At 48.5% G+C, this 16,364-nt stretch overlaps 1 long non-coding RNA gene across 1 annotated transcript; it reads left to right on the top strand.

Annotated features, from left to right (window-relative positions):
* The first annotated feature begins 3,313 nt into the window (after positions 1–3,313).
* On the top strand, positions 3,314–6,786 carry LOC127298194 (uncharacterized). Its single transcript, XR_011746061.1, has 3 exons — positions 3,314–3,644; positions 3,752–4,819; positions 4,905–6,786. It is a non-coding gene; the product is annotated as an uncharacterized lncRNA (long non-coding RNA).
* Positions 6,787–16,364: the final 9,578 nt, after the last annotated feature.

The following is a 16,364-nucleotide window of genomic DNA, read 5'->3' on the forward strand; positions in this document are numbered from 1 at the left end:
ATATTTATTATTCCCTTTTATATTGGAGGAGAAGCCAGACGGGACCTTGATACTGCTAAGACATTCAAAAAATATTTCCTTCTCTGCTTTTGTAAGAGCGTAGCTGGATAAATGACGTCCTGTAACTCTCTCATGCAGCTTTTTGGGGTCTTTCCAACGTTGCTGGTCCTCCCGTGCTTCGGTGTATCTTTTGTCTTCCGTACACACCCGGAAAGCCTAGCGAGGTTCACGCAAAGATTCTTCGTCACGTGCATCACATCGATTGAAGAGCGGACCTCTAAGACTTCCCAATAGGGTAGATCCCAAAATATAGATTTCTTCTTCCACATGGGCGCGTGTCCGGCATCGTCATTCGGAACAGACCGGCCGCCAGGACCCTTTCCAAATATTACATCTAGATCCTTGACCATACCAAATATATCAACACCATCACGATGGGGAGGCTTCCTCCGGTGATCAGCCTCACCGTTGTAATGCTTGCCTTTCTTTCTTACGGGATGGGTAAGCCTAAGAAATCGACGATGCCCCAGGTACACGACCTTCTGACCTTTTTCCAAATAATCACCTTCGAGCTCATGTAAACAGTGTGTGCATGCATTGTATCCCTTGTTTGACTGTCCTGAAATGTTACCAAGAGCAGGCCAGTCATTGATGGTTACGAAAAGCATCGCTCTTAGGTCAAATTCCTCCTGCTTGTGCTCGTCCCACACACGTACCCCTGCTAGGGACCACAGCTGTAGAAGTTCTTCGACTAATGGCTTCAGGTACACATCAATGTCGTTCCCGGGTTGCTTCGGGCCTTGTATGAGCACTGGCATCATAATGAACTTCCGCTTCATGCACAACCAAGGAGGAAGGTTATATATACAAAGAGTCATAGGCCAGGTGCTATGGCTGCAGCTCTGCTCTCCAAAAGGATTCATGCCATCTGTACTTAGACCAAACCGTAAGTTCCTTGCATCCTGTGCAAAGTTTGGGAACTCTCTATCGATTTTTCTCCATTGGGAGCCATCGGCAGTGCCTCAACATCACGTCTTTCTTACGGTCTTCTTTGTGCCATCGCAACAACCTAGCATGCTCTTTATTTCTGAACAAGCGTTTCAGCCGTGGTATTATAGGAGCATACCACATAACCTTGGCAGGAACCCTCTTCCTGGGGCGCTCGCCCTCAACATCACCAGGGTCATCTCGTCTGATCTTATACCGCAATGCAGTGCACACCGGACATGCATCCAAATTCGCGTACTCATCGCGGTAGAGGATGCAGTCATTAATGCATGCATGTATCTTTTGCACATCTAATCCTAGAGGGCAGACAATCTTCTTCGCTTCGTAAATGCGTCTTGGCGGGCAATTCGTTACCCCTTGGAAGCTTCCTCTTAATTATTGTCGGCAACTTTCCAAATCCTGAGTCGGTGACACCGTTCTCTGCCTTCCATTGCAACAATTCCGGTGTCTTTGCCTAGCTTTTTATGGCCATCTTCGCAAGTTGGGTATAACAATTTGTTGTGATCTTCTATCATCTTGTCGAAAGCCAACCTTTCCTTTTCAGTTTCACATTCTCTCCTTGCATCAGCAATGGCCCGGCCAAGATCATCATGAGCAGGCTCATCTGGTGCCTCTTGATCTTCTACTTCATTGTCTTCATTGCCTTCTGCAGTATCATCGTATTCAGGGAAATTGGGATAACCGTCATCATCCTCTTCCTCTTCGTCATTGTCTTCCATCATAACCCCTCTTTCTCCGTGCTTGGTCCAACAATAGTAACTGGACATGAAACCGGATCGCAGAAGGTGGCTGTGAATGAGACTCGAGTGAGCGTAATTTACGGTATTCTTGCAGTCCACACATGGACAATACATGAAGCCACCATGTTTGTTTGCCTCCGCCACGGCCATAAAATTATCCAGGCCCGCAGTGAACTCGTCAAACCGTCGGTCAACGTACATCCATTGCCGATTCATCTGCATGATATAATTAAGCTGATCAAAACCATTACAGAACATTACGATGTATATATACACATGCATTTTATCAATTGCAGATGAAAAGGATAAAGTTGTTAACCTCGATGAAGAAGAAAAAAGCAAGTTAAGTGTGGCTTGATTTGTGTAAGCTCAAGTGGCAAATCCTCTTAAGCATTTCATCGAACACCTCTTGTGCATGTGAAGAAGAGAGGAAAGCAATACACCCCTCTTGTGAAGATAATGAAAAAATGGCTAAGTGTGGCTCACACTTGGGCAGGGGCAAGGTTATATAGCCAGAGGGGGGCCTTTGGACCCGGTTTGTAATACAAACCGGGACTAAAGGGTTTCCCACGACTGACACGGCCTGCCGCGCCCTGCGGTGGACCCTTTAGTCCCGGTTTGTATGACAAACCGGGTTCAAAGGCCGCTACAGGCGCCAGCGGGTGGGGTCGTCCTGGACAGAAACGAACCGGGTCCAATGGGGGCATTGGACCCGGTTTGGTTCAGCAGTGGGACATTTGCTTGGGAGCAAAGTCCTCTTCTCCACTAGTGTAGCAGTAGCAGCCATTTGGTTCGTGTCGCGGTGAGCGGAGCAGCGCGCGACAGCGAACTTGTGCCGTTCCGGGAAACAATGGCATGTGAGCGAGCCACGTCCATGTCGACGAACAGGCGTCGCCCTACCGGCGAGGTAGACCCTTGACGAGCTCGCATTGTATCCGTGGCTGCTGTGCGGCGGGTAGCGTTGATGGTGATGCGATAGTCCATCTGGTCTCCGTGGCTGCTGATTTATCATGTGCGTTTATTTTTGAAAAAAGTTCACTTTCAATTAGGCTTTGACTGAGAATTAGCCGTCGACTCTCAAATCATTATACAGTATTGTGATTCGTGCTAGCTGAGCTGCAAATGAGATTTTTTTCAGATACACACGAACTGAGGGTTTTTGCTTCAGTGCCCCTCCTTTGCAAACTTTGGTTTTATGTGGATAGCCAGTATCTTTTGATACTGTTTCGTGGGCTAATTTATCCCTTCAATTTTAGCTGTAGTGGGAGAAAAGGGGGACACCGAAGCACACCTCTTAACTGAAATTTTACTAGTAACATGGTTTATAACTGAGAAAAATATTCCAAACTATCAAATACTTTAAGATTTGTGGTAAGTCATGACTTGCACCCATTGGCGAGGCCAGCAAGCAGGATTAAACAGGCTGAAGCCTGCCCTCCGAAAATTTAATTTTTTTACTACTAGTAATCTTCCAAGCCCATTAGCAGTTGAGTATTCTAGTCTTCAGCCCAACTCGCCCAGAGGCACACAACATCGTATCGAGGCCATCAAGCACGCATCGGCATCGTATCCAAGCACGCATTGGCATCGTATCAGCAAAGGAGAGGCAGAGACGGAGGCGAGGCGGCGGCCACGACCAGTGAGGCAGCGACATAGGAGGGGCAAGGGTCCGGTGGAGCTCCGCACGCCCGCGCCCAGAAGGCCAGAAGAGGCAACGCGAGGCCAAACCCTAGCGGTTTGCTAGAGGTAGCGGGAGCGGCAGCCGGCGTCCGGCGAAGTTTTGGCGGGGGCTGAGCAGCGCGTCGGCCTGCCGGAAGTCTCTGTGCACCGGAGATAGGAGCGCCAGCCTGCCAGGCTGCCAGTGAGCATCGGGATCGTCATCGTCGTTCTTCGGTGGTATTTGTCCTCTAATCCTCATATTATTTTGCTATCTCTCTGTTGCAAATTTGTAACTATGTACTAGATAGCTCCAGTTAATTTATCTATGTGTAATATATTTTCAGATTTGTTAAAATGAAGAGAAAGCATGTGAGCATCCTTAGATATTATACATCTAGTTCTGTTGGTAGCACTCAATCTGAACCTGAGCATGTTGAATCTCAAGCTGAAACTCAACCTGAATCTGAGCATGTTGAACCTCAAGCTAAACCTGAATATGAACATGAACCTGATTCCCAAATTGTTGAGAGCAATGCCACCACATTTGATAAGACTGATGAGAGTATAAACCAACCAAGTCAGCTTATTCAAGAATTTCATCCAAGTCAAATTATTCAGAATCCGGCCGGGACTTAGAATACCAATAGATGACCATGCCCCCAAAATTAGAAGTGATGTGAGAAGAGCTTATTTGTTAAATGGGTGAAACAAGGCTGTAGGGCATAAATTCAAGAAGACACAAGACGGTATTATCTGGAGATCATTTCAGGCACAGTGGTTGTATAAATTTGATTGGTTGGAATACAGTGTGGAAAATGAGGCTGCTTTTCTGCTTCTATTGCTATCTTTTCAAGAAACCATCACATGCTTGCAGATTGGGAAATGATGTTTTCACAAAAGATGGTTACACTCGTTGGAAAACATGTCTGGATAATTTTAAAAAAGCATGTTGGTGGTCTATCTAGTCACCACAACATTGCTAGGGATGATTCTGATGATTTCAACAATCAACGAGCAAGTGTGGCTACCAAATTGTGTGTATACAGCAAGGTGTCAGAGATATTATATAAAATCCGTCTAACTGTATCATTAGATTGTGCAAGGTATCTCATAGCACAAGGGGAGGCTTTTCGTGGGCATGATGAATCCTCCGCTTCCATCAACAAGGGAAATTTCTTTGAGTTATTGGACTGCTACAAGAACAAGAATGATGATGTGAAGGAGGCATTTGATAAGGGGAAAGGAAATGCACAAATGATTTGTTCGGACATCCAAAAGGATCTTGCTGCATGTTGCGCAATGGAGCTGAACAAGGTTATTAAGGATGCTATTGGAGATTAAAAAAAGTTCTCAATTCATATTGATAAGGCTAGAGATTGCTCAATAAAGGAGCAAATGGCAGTGATTGTGGGGTAATGCAAATACCATGTTTTGTCTTGTATTATAGTGCTTTACTAACATTGTTTACTAATCTGGTTAATTTCTTGATGCATGTAGATTTGTAGATGATCATGGGTTGCTACAAGAGAGATTTCTTATGATTAAGCACATCACAGATTGTACAATTGCTGGAATTAAAGAAGCTTTCGTTGATGTGTTGATTATCATGATTTGCCAATTTGTAGGCTACGTGGACAGGGCTATGATGGGGCTTCTAATACGAGAGGAGAATTTAATGGTTTGCAAAAAATTGGTTAGAGATGAAGCTCCATATTCATTCTATATTCATAGCTTTGCTCACCGGTTGCAGTTGGTGGTTGTCACTGTTGCTCAATGTAGTCCTGCTATTGCTAATTTCGTCAACATTATTCCCTTGATAGTGACTCAAGTTGGTTCATCTTGCAAGAGAAAAGATGCATTACTTGCAAAACACCAGGATGAACTGTTAGAGTTATTGGAGAATGGGATGATTTCTGTTGGAACCGGGCTGCATCAAGAGTCTAGCATAACAAGACCAGGAGATACTCGGTGGGGCTCACACTTGAGAACCTTGCTTCGCATATTCACAATGTGGAAGGCTGTGGTTGGTGTTCTAGGAATTATAGTGATTGATGCTCGGGAACACACATGTCAAGGTGGGGCTTTTGGTTTGCTTATTAAGATGCAATGCTTCGAATTTGTGTTCATCATGTTGCTCTTAATAAACATGTTAAACACCACAAATCAGCTCTCACTAGCTTTGCAAAGGAAGAATCAAAATATTGTTGAAGTCATGCGATTGGTCTTGGATGTGAAAGAAAGTTTGCAAGGGATGAGGGACAATGGGTTGGATTCTTTATTCAGCCAAGCCAAGAGCTTTTGTGAGACACATGAGATTGAAGTGCCAAATATGGATGATCATATTTGAACGGACCGTCGCGGACAAGAGGGGTGGGGGGTGAATGGACGCTACTCAACTTTTTCCTCTTTTCCTCTCCAACCATGTCACATCGCGACACACACACAAAACCAGAAAACATATAAGCTACGCTTCAGTCTTCCGTTCATGACGTGTTCAGTGAGGTCAGCGTGCACTTGCAAATCTATCAAGGACAATCTTTGCGCACGGTTAAATTCATTCAAGTGTTGTCATCAAACACACAAAACACGGGATATAGATCTTGCTCTTTCAATATTGGAGCTTTGAGTCAAACTGTTCGCACCACCAAGAACACGACGACTCGACTCCGTTATTACAAGGTTAGCATATTCAATATTGCCATTGATGCAACTCTCGCTGAGATGAATCATCGATTCAATGAAGTTTCCACCGAGTTACTTGATTGTATGTCCCGTCTTAGTCCAGCAAACAACTTCTCAAAGTTTAACGTTGAGAAACTTATTCGGCTTGCTAAAATTTGTGCTGAGGACTTCACAGAAGCGGACAAGTTGTTGCTAAGAATTGACCTCCCAAGATTTCTTATGAACATTAGGAGAAGTGAATAATTTAATGGATGTCAAAATCTGTCCACACTTTCTCAGTTGATGGTTCAAACAACAAAACACACATATTTCCCATTGGTGTATCGTCTCATTGAGTTGGCTCCCGTTCTTCCTGTGGCAAGTGCATCAGTGGAACACATATTTTCAGCAATGAAGATTATTAAAACGGATTTGCGCAATAAGGTGTCCGATGAATGGCTAAATGATTTAATGGTGTGCTACTGTGAGAAAAAGATATTTAGAAGCATTCATGATGATCAGATCATTATACAGTTTCAGAAATTGAGGGATCATAGAGGACATCTGCCGCACAAATATGATGTGATTTCTTAGAGGTACATGTTTGTTTACTAGTTTTATTAGAGAGTTCACTTTGTCCTTTTGTTGTTGCTTCTCTAGTACTGAATGTATTAGTGTGTGATTTGTATGCTTTTAACCTGAAAATTTGTGGTATTTTGTTTTAATTAATTTCGTGTCTTATATATTGACTTATTTTCTACCGGAAGTAGTCGTTTAGTTAGTCGTCGTCAACTTTCAGCCTCCTCTGCAAATAATTCCTGGACTCACCGTTGTGTGTGCCGTCTCATTCACGTAACGAGAAACATGTCTAAAATTACATAAGAGAAGCCTGCAACTATAGTCTTGATTTCCTTGGTCAAAGAGCCAACCTGTGACCGATCCTGGATTGGAGAGGCAACACGCCGAAGCACAAGCGCCTCAGCGATCTCCACAGATCTAAAATCCTCCAGAGTTAAACTAGCAGCAGCCACACATTTTCGAGTACTGTCTCGCAGTACTGCTCGCATGGCCATTCGACGACACTCAACAAATAACACAGCATCAGAATTGACAAGGACGACGCCGGAGGGCGGCGTAGACCATCGTGGAGTCTGACTGGTCTCACACCTATTGCTCTACTTCGTGGTATAACAATGTTGAATGATCATATTGACATAGGCGAGGGATTTCACATTTGTTTGGTCGGGGTTTGGATGGTCACAATTATTCCTCGCATCATTCCGCGCCTCCCAAATATGCCAATAACACACTGCAAGAACTTAGAATTGTTGCCTCAACATCGGCCATTGCTCAGGTGACAAGAACTTACCCTGTTGCAATTGATTAATTGAAGGTTGTATAATTTTTTTGATTTACCGCCATACATCTCTCGCGAACTAGCATCGGAGTAAAGAATGTTCTATGTCTTCTTCCGTGCCACGGAAAAGACATGCATCACTAGTAGGGAAATGAAGATGCTGCATCTGTACACCGCGCAGACAATCATGAGTAAATCACCAAAAGGTGTATCTTCATCTCCTCTGGAGTTTTGATTTTCCATATAGCCTTCCAGTATTTCTTATCATGGACCTAATAAGTAGAGGTCAAACCTCTAATCCGTCGGCAGTGGTCGACGAAGAAACTCTATAATCTAGCCAAGTTGTAAGCAGACCGAACGGTGTAGGTACCGTGTCTTGTATGAGGCCAACGCACGAAATCTCCACCATGACGGTTAATCTCAATACTCATAATTTGTTCAGCAATTTCTGGTGCAAGGAAATTGAATCTACAACGGAAACCCAAAGAAACCTAAGCAATCTCACCCAAATCCAATTAAGGCGAAACACATTTGGAGAGTAGGGGAAGAAGTAAGTATACGATGGGAATGCTTCACATTATTTTAATCAAGCTCAAGGGTCAATTAATCACTTCCGCACGGCACAGGTCAATCTTCCCAGCAGAAACATGTAAGGCTGCTCGTAGTGGGGAGTAACTTAGACGAGTAACATATGCCATGTTACTAGTCTAGATTACTACCTTCATAGTGGTCTGGCGCCGGGATGGCAGTGCGGTGGTGGCTTCGGGTGGTGCGGGGAGTTCTTGTCTGCGGTTTTCGGCGTTCGTCCTCGAGCCCCGTGTCGGTATTGGTCGGCGTCCTCTCTATGTGGCGTTCCGGCGGCGCCCACGGTGATCTTTGGCGGTACTCCGTTGGCTTCGGGCTGTGCTGCCCTCTGCGCGTCGGCGGCTGCAGGTGGGCCAAGAGGTTGCTCAGCGGCTGCAGGTGGTGGTTTGTGTCGGTCCTCGTTGGCGGGCATGAGGTCTTGGAACTCTTCCCCTGGGCGAAAGCTCTGTCTTGGCGGCCGACCAGGACCGACGACGGTGACGCCTGTGGGCGCCGCATACTTATTGAAGGCGTCGTCGAAGCGGGTGTTTCTTGTTCTCCGCTCGGGCTCTCCGGGGGAAACCCTAGATCCCTCGCGGGATCGGGCGTGGACGGCGCTCTTGCGTCGTTTTGCCTCTTGGGGCCTCGCTTTGGATGTCCACCGGACGATGGGACTTGTGGAGTGTTTTGGTGGTTTCGGCGGAGGCGGGTTCGTCTTCGGCCAGGCGGGACGCGGCCTCGGGGCCGGCGTGGTAGTTGGAGCGGTGGCTCCGGTCTTTCGCCTCCGCACTTTGCGTTGAGGTGTGGTGTCGACCTGGCTGGTCATCGACCCGTGTGGAGCGCAGCCTCGGGGCTGGCGTGTGGCGTCGTGTTGTAACGGTTTTTCGGCCTGTTTTCCTCATAAACGGACCAACTCTTTTCTCCTATATCAATGAAAGGCAAAACTTTTGCCTCGTTTCAAAAAAAAAATAGTGGGTAGTAATTTATATGTGGTGTCATGCATTGTGTCATTTATTATGTTGTAGACTCATTTTGACTTGGGGTGTGTGATGTTATTGTAACATAGCTAGTTACCACCTCACTCTCTTTCTTTATTTATTCGCATGCCATGTCACCAAAATACCTTAAGATGTGTGATGTTATTAGCTATGTTACTCCTATGGCATGCGCGGCAGGCCTGTGGGGGCAACGTCCATTATTGTCATGGGCGGAGCTTCAGCCCGGTATGCCCGGGCTCGGCTTCGTCCAGCAGGCGTGCATACCTCGTGTGGTTAGGCCTAAACTCATGATTAATGGGTTGTTTGCCCAGGCTAAAAACTTCAGCCCAACAAACTGATTGCCTTTATCCCTTGGACCAAGTCGCTAAAAGGCCTACCCTGGTGGCCACATCCGCACTGATCGATCGATCTCCAGGAGGCCAAAAGTTCGATCGATCGTTCCGTCCAGGACTATCTCCTTGGCAGGGTCGTACACAGGCGACGGGTGGTACGGCCGTTAGAGCATGTCTAGTAGAGCCCCTAAACCCCTAAATCTGTAAAAATAACCGCTTTTTTATAGTTTTTGACGAAAAAATCGTAAAGACTAGAGCTCCTAAAACTGTAAAACTGTAAAAAAATTCCCAGGTCGGACCTGGGAATCCCTTCTTGGCCTGTAGAAACGAGGGTTGGGCAATCCAACCCGTCCCCGACCTGTAAACGTCTCGGACACGCGCGGGAGGGAACATTCAGCTCGTTCCCTCTTCCTCCCTCTTCCTCCCCCGATCCCGCCGCCGCCGCCGCCCTCCAGCCCCGCCGCGCCCCGCCTCCGCCGCGCCCGCCTCCTCCGCCCCGCCTCCGCCGCGCGTCCCGCCTCCGCCCGCCTCCGCCGCGCCCGCCTCCTCCGCCGCGCCCGCCTCCTCCGCCCGCCTCCGCCCCACCTCCGCCTCCGCCGCCCTCCTCCCGCCCCGGCCTCCTCCGCTCGGCCCCGCCTCCGCCGCGCCCCGCCTCCGCCCCGCCCTCCTCCCGCCCCGGCCTCCTCCGCCCCGCCTCCGCCCCGGCCTCCTCCCGCCCCGCCTCCGCCCCGGCCTCCTCCGCCCCGCCCCGCCTCCGCCCCGGCCTCCTCCGCCCCGGCCTCCTCCGCATCGCCCCGGTCAAGGTATGTTCTTTTTTTCTTCTTTTGTTTCATTTTTTTTGTTTCATTTTGTAGCACTAATTGACGGTTGATTTTTTTGCAGATGGAGATGAACAACAACGTTGTCATGGACTCGATGTCGGATTCGTCGGATTGGTCGACATCCGACGATTCCGACATTGATGAGTTGTTGCAAGACGATGATGTCGAGATGATGAGCCTCCTCGTCGAGGTGCAATCGTTTGAAGACCGCGCGAAGCTGATGGATCAGAGGAGAGGGTCGACGATGGGGCGAACCACCATCTACCGGAACCGCGCTCTCGGACACGAGCATTTGATGGAAGACTACTTCGCCGAGGTACCTACATACCCTCCTCGCCTCTTCCGCAGAAGGTACCGAATGCGCCGTAGTCTATTTGTGAAGATTGTCATCGACTGTGAGGCGGCCTCCACATATTTCAAGCGTCGTAGATCCGCCGCCGGTATCATGGGGTTTAGTGCATACCAGAAGATATCGGCGGCAATGCGGGTACTGGCCTATGGTGTACCTGCGGACTACACGGACGAGTATCTTCGCATTGGGCAAGATACAACCACGGAATCCGTCCGAAGATTTGCTAAGTTAGTTATCCGGTTGTATGGTGAGACATACCTTCGAGCACCAAACGAGGAAGATACAAAAAGATTGATGGAAACCAATGAAAAAAGGGGATGGCCGGGGATGCTAGGTAGCCTTGATTGCATGCATTGGACATGGAAAAATTGCCCAAAGGCATGGCATGGAATGTATTGCGGTAAAAGCCGTGATGCTACCATTGTGCTTGAGGCCGTGGCATCGGAGGACACATGGATTTGGCATGCATTCTTTGGGTTGCCGGGAACACTCAATGATATAAATGTGCTCAATAGATCTCCTTTGTTTAAAAGATTAATTTCTGGAGATGCTCCAACTTGCAACTACACAGTCAATGGCAATGACTACTCAATGGGATACTATCTCACCGATGGCATTTATCCCGAATGGGCAACTCTTGTGAAGTCCATCAAGGAGAAAAATGGGGTGCCCTTGTCCAGAAAAGAGGCTCATTTCACAAGGGCACAAGAGGCAGCCCGCAAGGATATAGAGAGAGCTTTTGGTGTCTTGCAAGCAAGGTTTGCCATAGTTCGGGGTCCGGCTCGGTTTTGGGACAAGAAAACCTTGGTGGACATCATGAAGTGTTGTGTGATTCTACACAACATGATCCTAGAAGATGAGAGGGGGTTAAACTTGCCTTGTTTCTATGACAATGTTGGCACACGTGTGCAACCGGAAAGAAACCCTTCTCGTGTAGAAGCTTTTCTTCAAGCACATCGTGAGATTGAAGATGCAGCCACTCATGGTCGTCTCCGTGATGATCTAGTCGAGCACCAGTGGCATTTGGATGGGCAGCGCCGTGCCGCATGATTTACCTTTGTTCTATTTGATTCGAACAATTTTTGTTGTATGGTCCAACATTGTTGTAACAATTTGAATGATTATTGTTTTATGTGCGCGAATGTACTATTTGGTGTTGTAATAAATAACTACAATGATTATTGTTTTATGTGAAATGTGATGATATTTGTGATATGTGAAATGATGATATGTGATGAAATCTGTGATATGACATATGACAGTTTTAGGGGTTGGGGTTGAGCCAAAGACTAGAACCCTCAAACTGCATTCTTTAGGGGTTTAGGGGTTCTACTCTTTACCCCTGTTTTTCAACCTGTAAAAGTGCACAAAAATGGCTATTTCCAACCTGTAAAACTGCTATAGAGGTTTGAGGGTTTAAGGGCTCTACTAGACATGCTCTTAGAGACTCTGCTGCAGGCCTGCAGCCTGCAGATTACGACGGCGACAAGCGGCGCCGCTCGCTTACTCGCCATTACAGCCGCAGTTCTGATCCGCTAGGGCTGAATTTAATCTATAAATTAGAGGAAAAAAAGATAAAAAGTGTTTATGACACGAGCACCAGTTTTCCTAATTTTTGAAGAACATTTTTCTAGGATTTTGAAAAATCTAAAAATAAATGTGCACATACCTATAAACATTCTAAAGGTACGGTGTAAATTTCGGATGAAATTATGTTATATTTTGAGCTATACTAAAAAGATAAATTTCTGACAAAATAAATGTGTGGGTTTCAATTTAGCACTTATATTTTTCAGTGTAGCACTTATATATATTCAAATATGCCATTTCAATCCTCGCCTTTTCGATTATACATATCTAGATATGCCGTTGCGACTCTCTGTTTTTTAACATAGGGTTCGCCCAGGCTTCGATTTTTTCCTGGCTCCGCCACTGATTATTGTGGTCATAATGCAATCACGTCTTCCTGCAACCCGATCGACGTGATGCTCAAACGGACGCAGACAGGTCGCAATACGTACTCTACCCAACGATCTCGTAGCCTCATACAGTAGCTACGAGTGTACAGAACAGAGGTGACGCACGAAGCGTGCAGAGATGGCACGCGGGCCCACGTCGCTTAATTGTCATGGGGCTCGTCGGCCGGTGCCATCCACGGGCGGCGCGGCGCAGCGCAGGGCGAATAGACAGCAGCAGAGAGGCTGGCACTGTTGCGGCATGCCGTGTGATCGGCGCCCACCGCGCCGCGCGGTGGCTTTGGCTCTTTCACCGGAGCACGAATATTCCGCAACTAGTTAGATGTCTTCATTTTTTCGTCACTTTTAAATGTTTGAAAAATGCAAACTAAAATTGTAAACGTTAGTTATGCTATATGTTGTGAACCTGGTTTTTTGTTTCAAAATATGATCATATGTGACATGCGCAAAAAAAAAGACATGTGTGAATAGTGTCTTGTACTATTTACACATTATTTGTTCTCTTTATGTTGATCACATATGGTTATATTTTCGGACGAAACTTCATAGATGCACAAGATACAACATAATTTAGGTACATAATTTTAGTTTGCATTTTTTAGAAACTTGGAAGTGTCATAAAAAAAATTAAGTTGCATTCGCAACTAGTTACAGATTGGAGTTTCCCCTTCGGCCGCATCTCTTCTCGCGCTGCATCGCCCGCGGAGGCTCCCATCGGCGTAGCAACGGGAGGCTGTCGGGGCGCATCTAGGCCAACGGCAGCTGTCGGAGTAACATCGTCGGCTTCCCTGATGTCAGCGTCTTCCCTTCACCAGTCGGAGTAGTAATAGTCCATCGGTGTACGTGTAACGGCAACGGCTCTACGCCATCGTCGGTGCTGACCCGTCGTTAGTTGACGTCGGTTGACGTCCATTAGAACCTACACCGACGGCAAAAAAGGCTCACGTCAAAACCTAACAGGCTCGCGCCACCGACGAGTTCTGTTTGTGGTCGGTGCACCGGAACTCAACGGCACAGCTGCTAGTGTAGGGAGCTACTGCTGTTGTGGGCTGCAGCTGCACTGCCGCTGCTGTCGAAGTCGTCTCGAGCCTGTTAGCCGGTGGGAATCCATCGACACGCGGAGGCAGCTATGCCGACAGCCAGATCTACGCAGCTGCAGCCGTCAGCGTAGGTCGAGTTATGCCGATGGCTTTTCTACGCCGACGGTCGATTGTTGGGCTGGCTTTTCCAACGACCTACGCCTACACCCGATAAATGGACGTCGACATAGCTTTTAGCCGTGGGTGTTTATCGTTTTTTCCAGGCTTGTAGTGCATTCCATAATAGATGGTTTAACGCTCCACTTTATTTGACTAGTTTCCTTAAAATATAATCCAAAAATAACTAAATCATTTGGATCCAGCCATTACAAATGACGTCACCTACTTATTTTTTTTTACCGAAAGGGTCCTAGATATTTGCAAAGTAGCCAACCAAAATGGGATGAAGTGCCATCTAGATTAAGTAATTTCACTTTAGCTACCTCTACTGGTCTGTCATGTGCTTCCGTTAAGCCACCAAACATGACGTGACAAAAATAGCCATAGATAAAGTTTGTTCAAATGGTTAGAGGTGGTGTAAAGGTTGGCAAGGTGCGATTCAGATTTGAGAACTCACCGTCTTGTTACGAAGCAGCTAGACTTTTCCTCCCGGCATATGGCTGGGCCGGCGTGCCGAATCATTGAATCAATGAAAATAAAGTCAGAGCATGTCAGCTTTAACATGATTGATGCATAAGGGCATGAGCAATGGAGGCAGCTGTCCAACTAGGCTTGGATAAAACTTTTGACATATGCATGCCATGTTATGGTCCCATTAATATGCCTTTCTCTCAAAAGCTGATTTGGTTTTCTCTTTCTCTCTCACATTTTCCACTTTATGGCTGAAGAGGTTGCCTCTTGATGAAGAGGCTGCCTCCTCATCCGAACCTAATTTGGACCACCCGAACCAAGATAAAGCTGCGAGGCAACACCCCTAGGGCTATGCATTGGGCATGCCGTAACAGGCAGCAGCAGATTGATGTGTGCACAGGGTCCGGCGGTGCAGCCATTAGCATGTTGGGCAATAGGGAGACTGGCGGGCCTACACTACACACGATAACGAAGCACGGGTGCTGGGTGCAGAAGCCATCGAGGTACATGCTCCCAGTCCAGTACGTGTACTTGGCCGGGGTTATGGCTGTACCGGCTGACGGCATATCCAGCGGCGCGACGAATTTCGAACATCCAAACGGACGCGTCGTGTCCGTTTGCATCGGGCCAAATGGTAGAAAGTGTCCGGGTGTCCGTTTGCGTCGGGGGTGGCTCCAACGGCACGACGCATAATTTTTTTTTCATTCATACGCCATAATTTACATGATAAATAAAAAGGACATAAAAAAACCAGAAAGGGGTGCTAAAATAGGCGCTGGCTACTGGTCGTCGTCGCTGACGAGGTCAATCAGCAGCGGCGTCGGCCATGGAAGCGTGTACGCCGGCGGTGGAGGAGGTACCGCCACACGGGCAGGAGGCTGTGACCAGGGATCCCACGCTGGAGCAGCAGGCGGAGCGCGGACGTTGGAACGCGACGGCGTGGCCGAAGGAGTCGTCGGCCTCCCCTGCGCGAGCGCTGACTCGCGGAGCTGGATTGCGAGCCCGTCCCACAAAGCGAGCTCGTTGAGCTCGTCCTGCTCGCTGTTGGCGAGTGCCATGGCAATGGCCTCCTCCTCTGAAATGTCCGGCGGCTGGTTCTCCGGATCCCACGCCGGTCCGCCGTCGTCGTGGTCGTACTACGGCATGGTCACGTCGCCGTCCTCGTCCTCGTCGCCGTCCTCGTCTGCGTCCTTGTGGTCGTTCTCTTCTTCTTCGGCGGCGATCTCGCGCTCGAAGTAGTCTACGTCGGCGAGGTAGGCAGCGCGGCGCCGCGCGTCGAACTCCCACGCCCCGAAGGAAATCCAGTTGTAGGAGTTTAGCGCGTACGCCGGATCCTCCCGCAGATCCGGCGGCAACACCGCGCGGCAGCGCCGCACCTCGTCGCACCGCTCTCGGCCCGAGCGCGACACGGGGGGACCGACACGCGCCGCGAGTTCAGGTACCAGCCCCCTCCCGGCAAGTTCGCGTCCGGCCATGGTACCGGCCGGTTTTCCTCCCATAGCTGCCGAGCGAGGTCAACGCGGACGTACCGGCCGACCCATGCTTTCTTGCCGGAACGCGAGCCGCTAGCCTCCTGGTCGTTCTTCGTCTTCCGGAACGGCTAGCATTTCTTCCCCATGGCGTCCGCGTGGTGGCTACTGTTGGATTTTGCCAATGGTTTTGGTCGGGGAAATGGGCGCCGGCAGCGTCCCTTTAATGCCATCTCGCCTTCAATGGCCTGCCAGTGCAACGCCTACTAGCTGCACACGCTCGCGGAAGCCGAGGCACGCCATTAACGCGGCCCCTGCAAAGGCTGCAGCGCGCCGCCCAGAAGTAATACCACGGAAGACGAAGCAGTTGTGCCATTGCCAGGCGGGCCCGGTGGGGAAGCGAGCGGACATTTTCCACGTCCGCCGAGCGTCCGCCGAGACGCAAACCTGGCGCATATTTGGGCCAGGTTTGCGTCTCCGCGGACAGCCCGGTCACTTTGCGTCGCCCCGCTGAAACAGGCCCCAGACGCATTTCCGGTCACGACGGATACAAACGGTCGCTCAGCGTCCGTTTGCGTCGTGCCGCTGGAGATGCCCTGAGATCCCGCCAGACGATCGCTCGCAGCCAAGTACAGTACAGGGCACGCGATGGATAGGTCAATGGGTGCACCTGGGTTTTACACATGAGTAAGAGCATCACTACTAGTACCCTAAATCCTCAAATCTGTATAAATAACCGCTTTTTTACAGTTTTTGG

The sequence above is a fragment of the Lolium perenne genome, chromosome 5, assembly GCF_019359855.2.
Source record: "Lolium perenne isolate Kyuss_39 chromosome 5, Kyuss_2.0, whole genome shotgun sequence".
NCBI classification, from domain to species: Eukaryota; Viridiplantae; Streptophyta; class Magnoliopsida; order Poales; family Poaceae; genus Lolium; species Lolium perenne.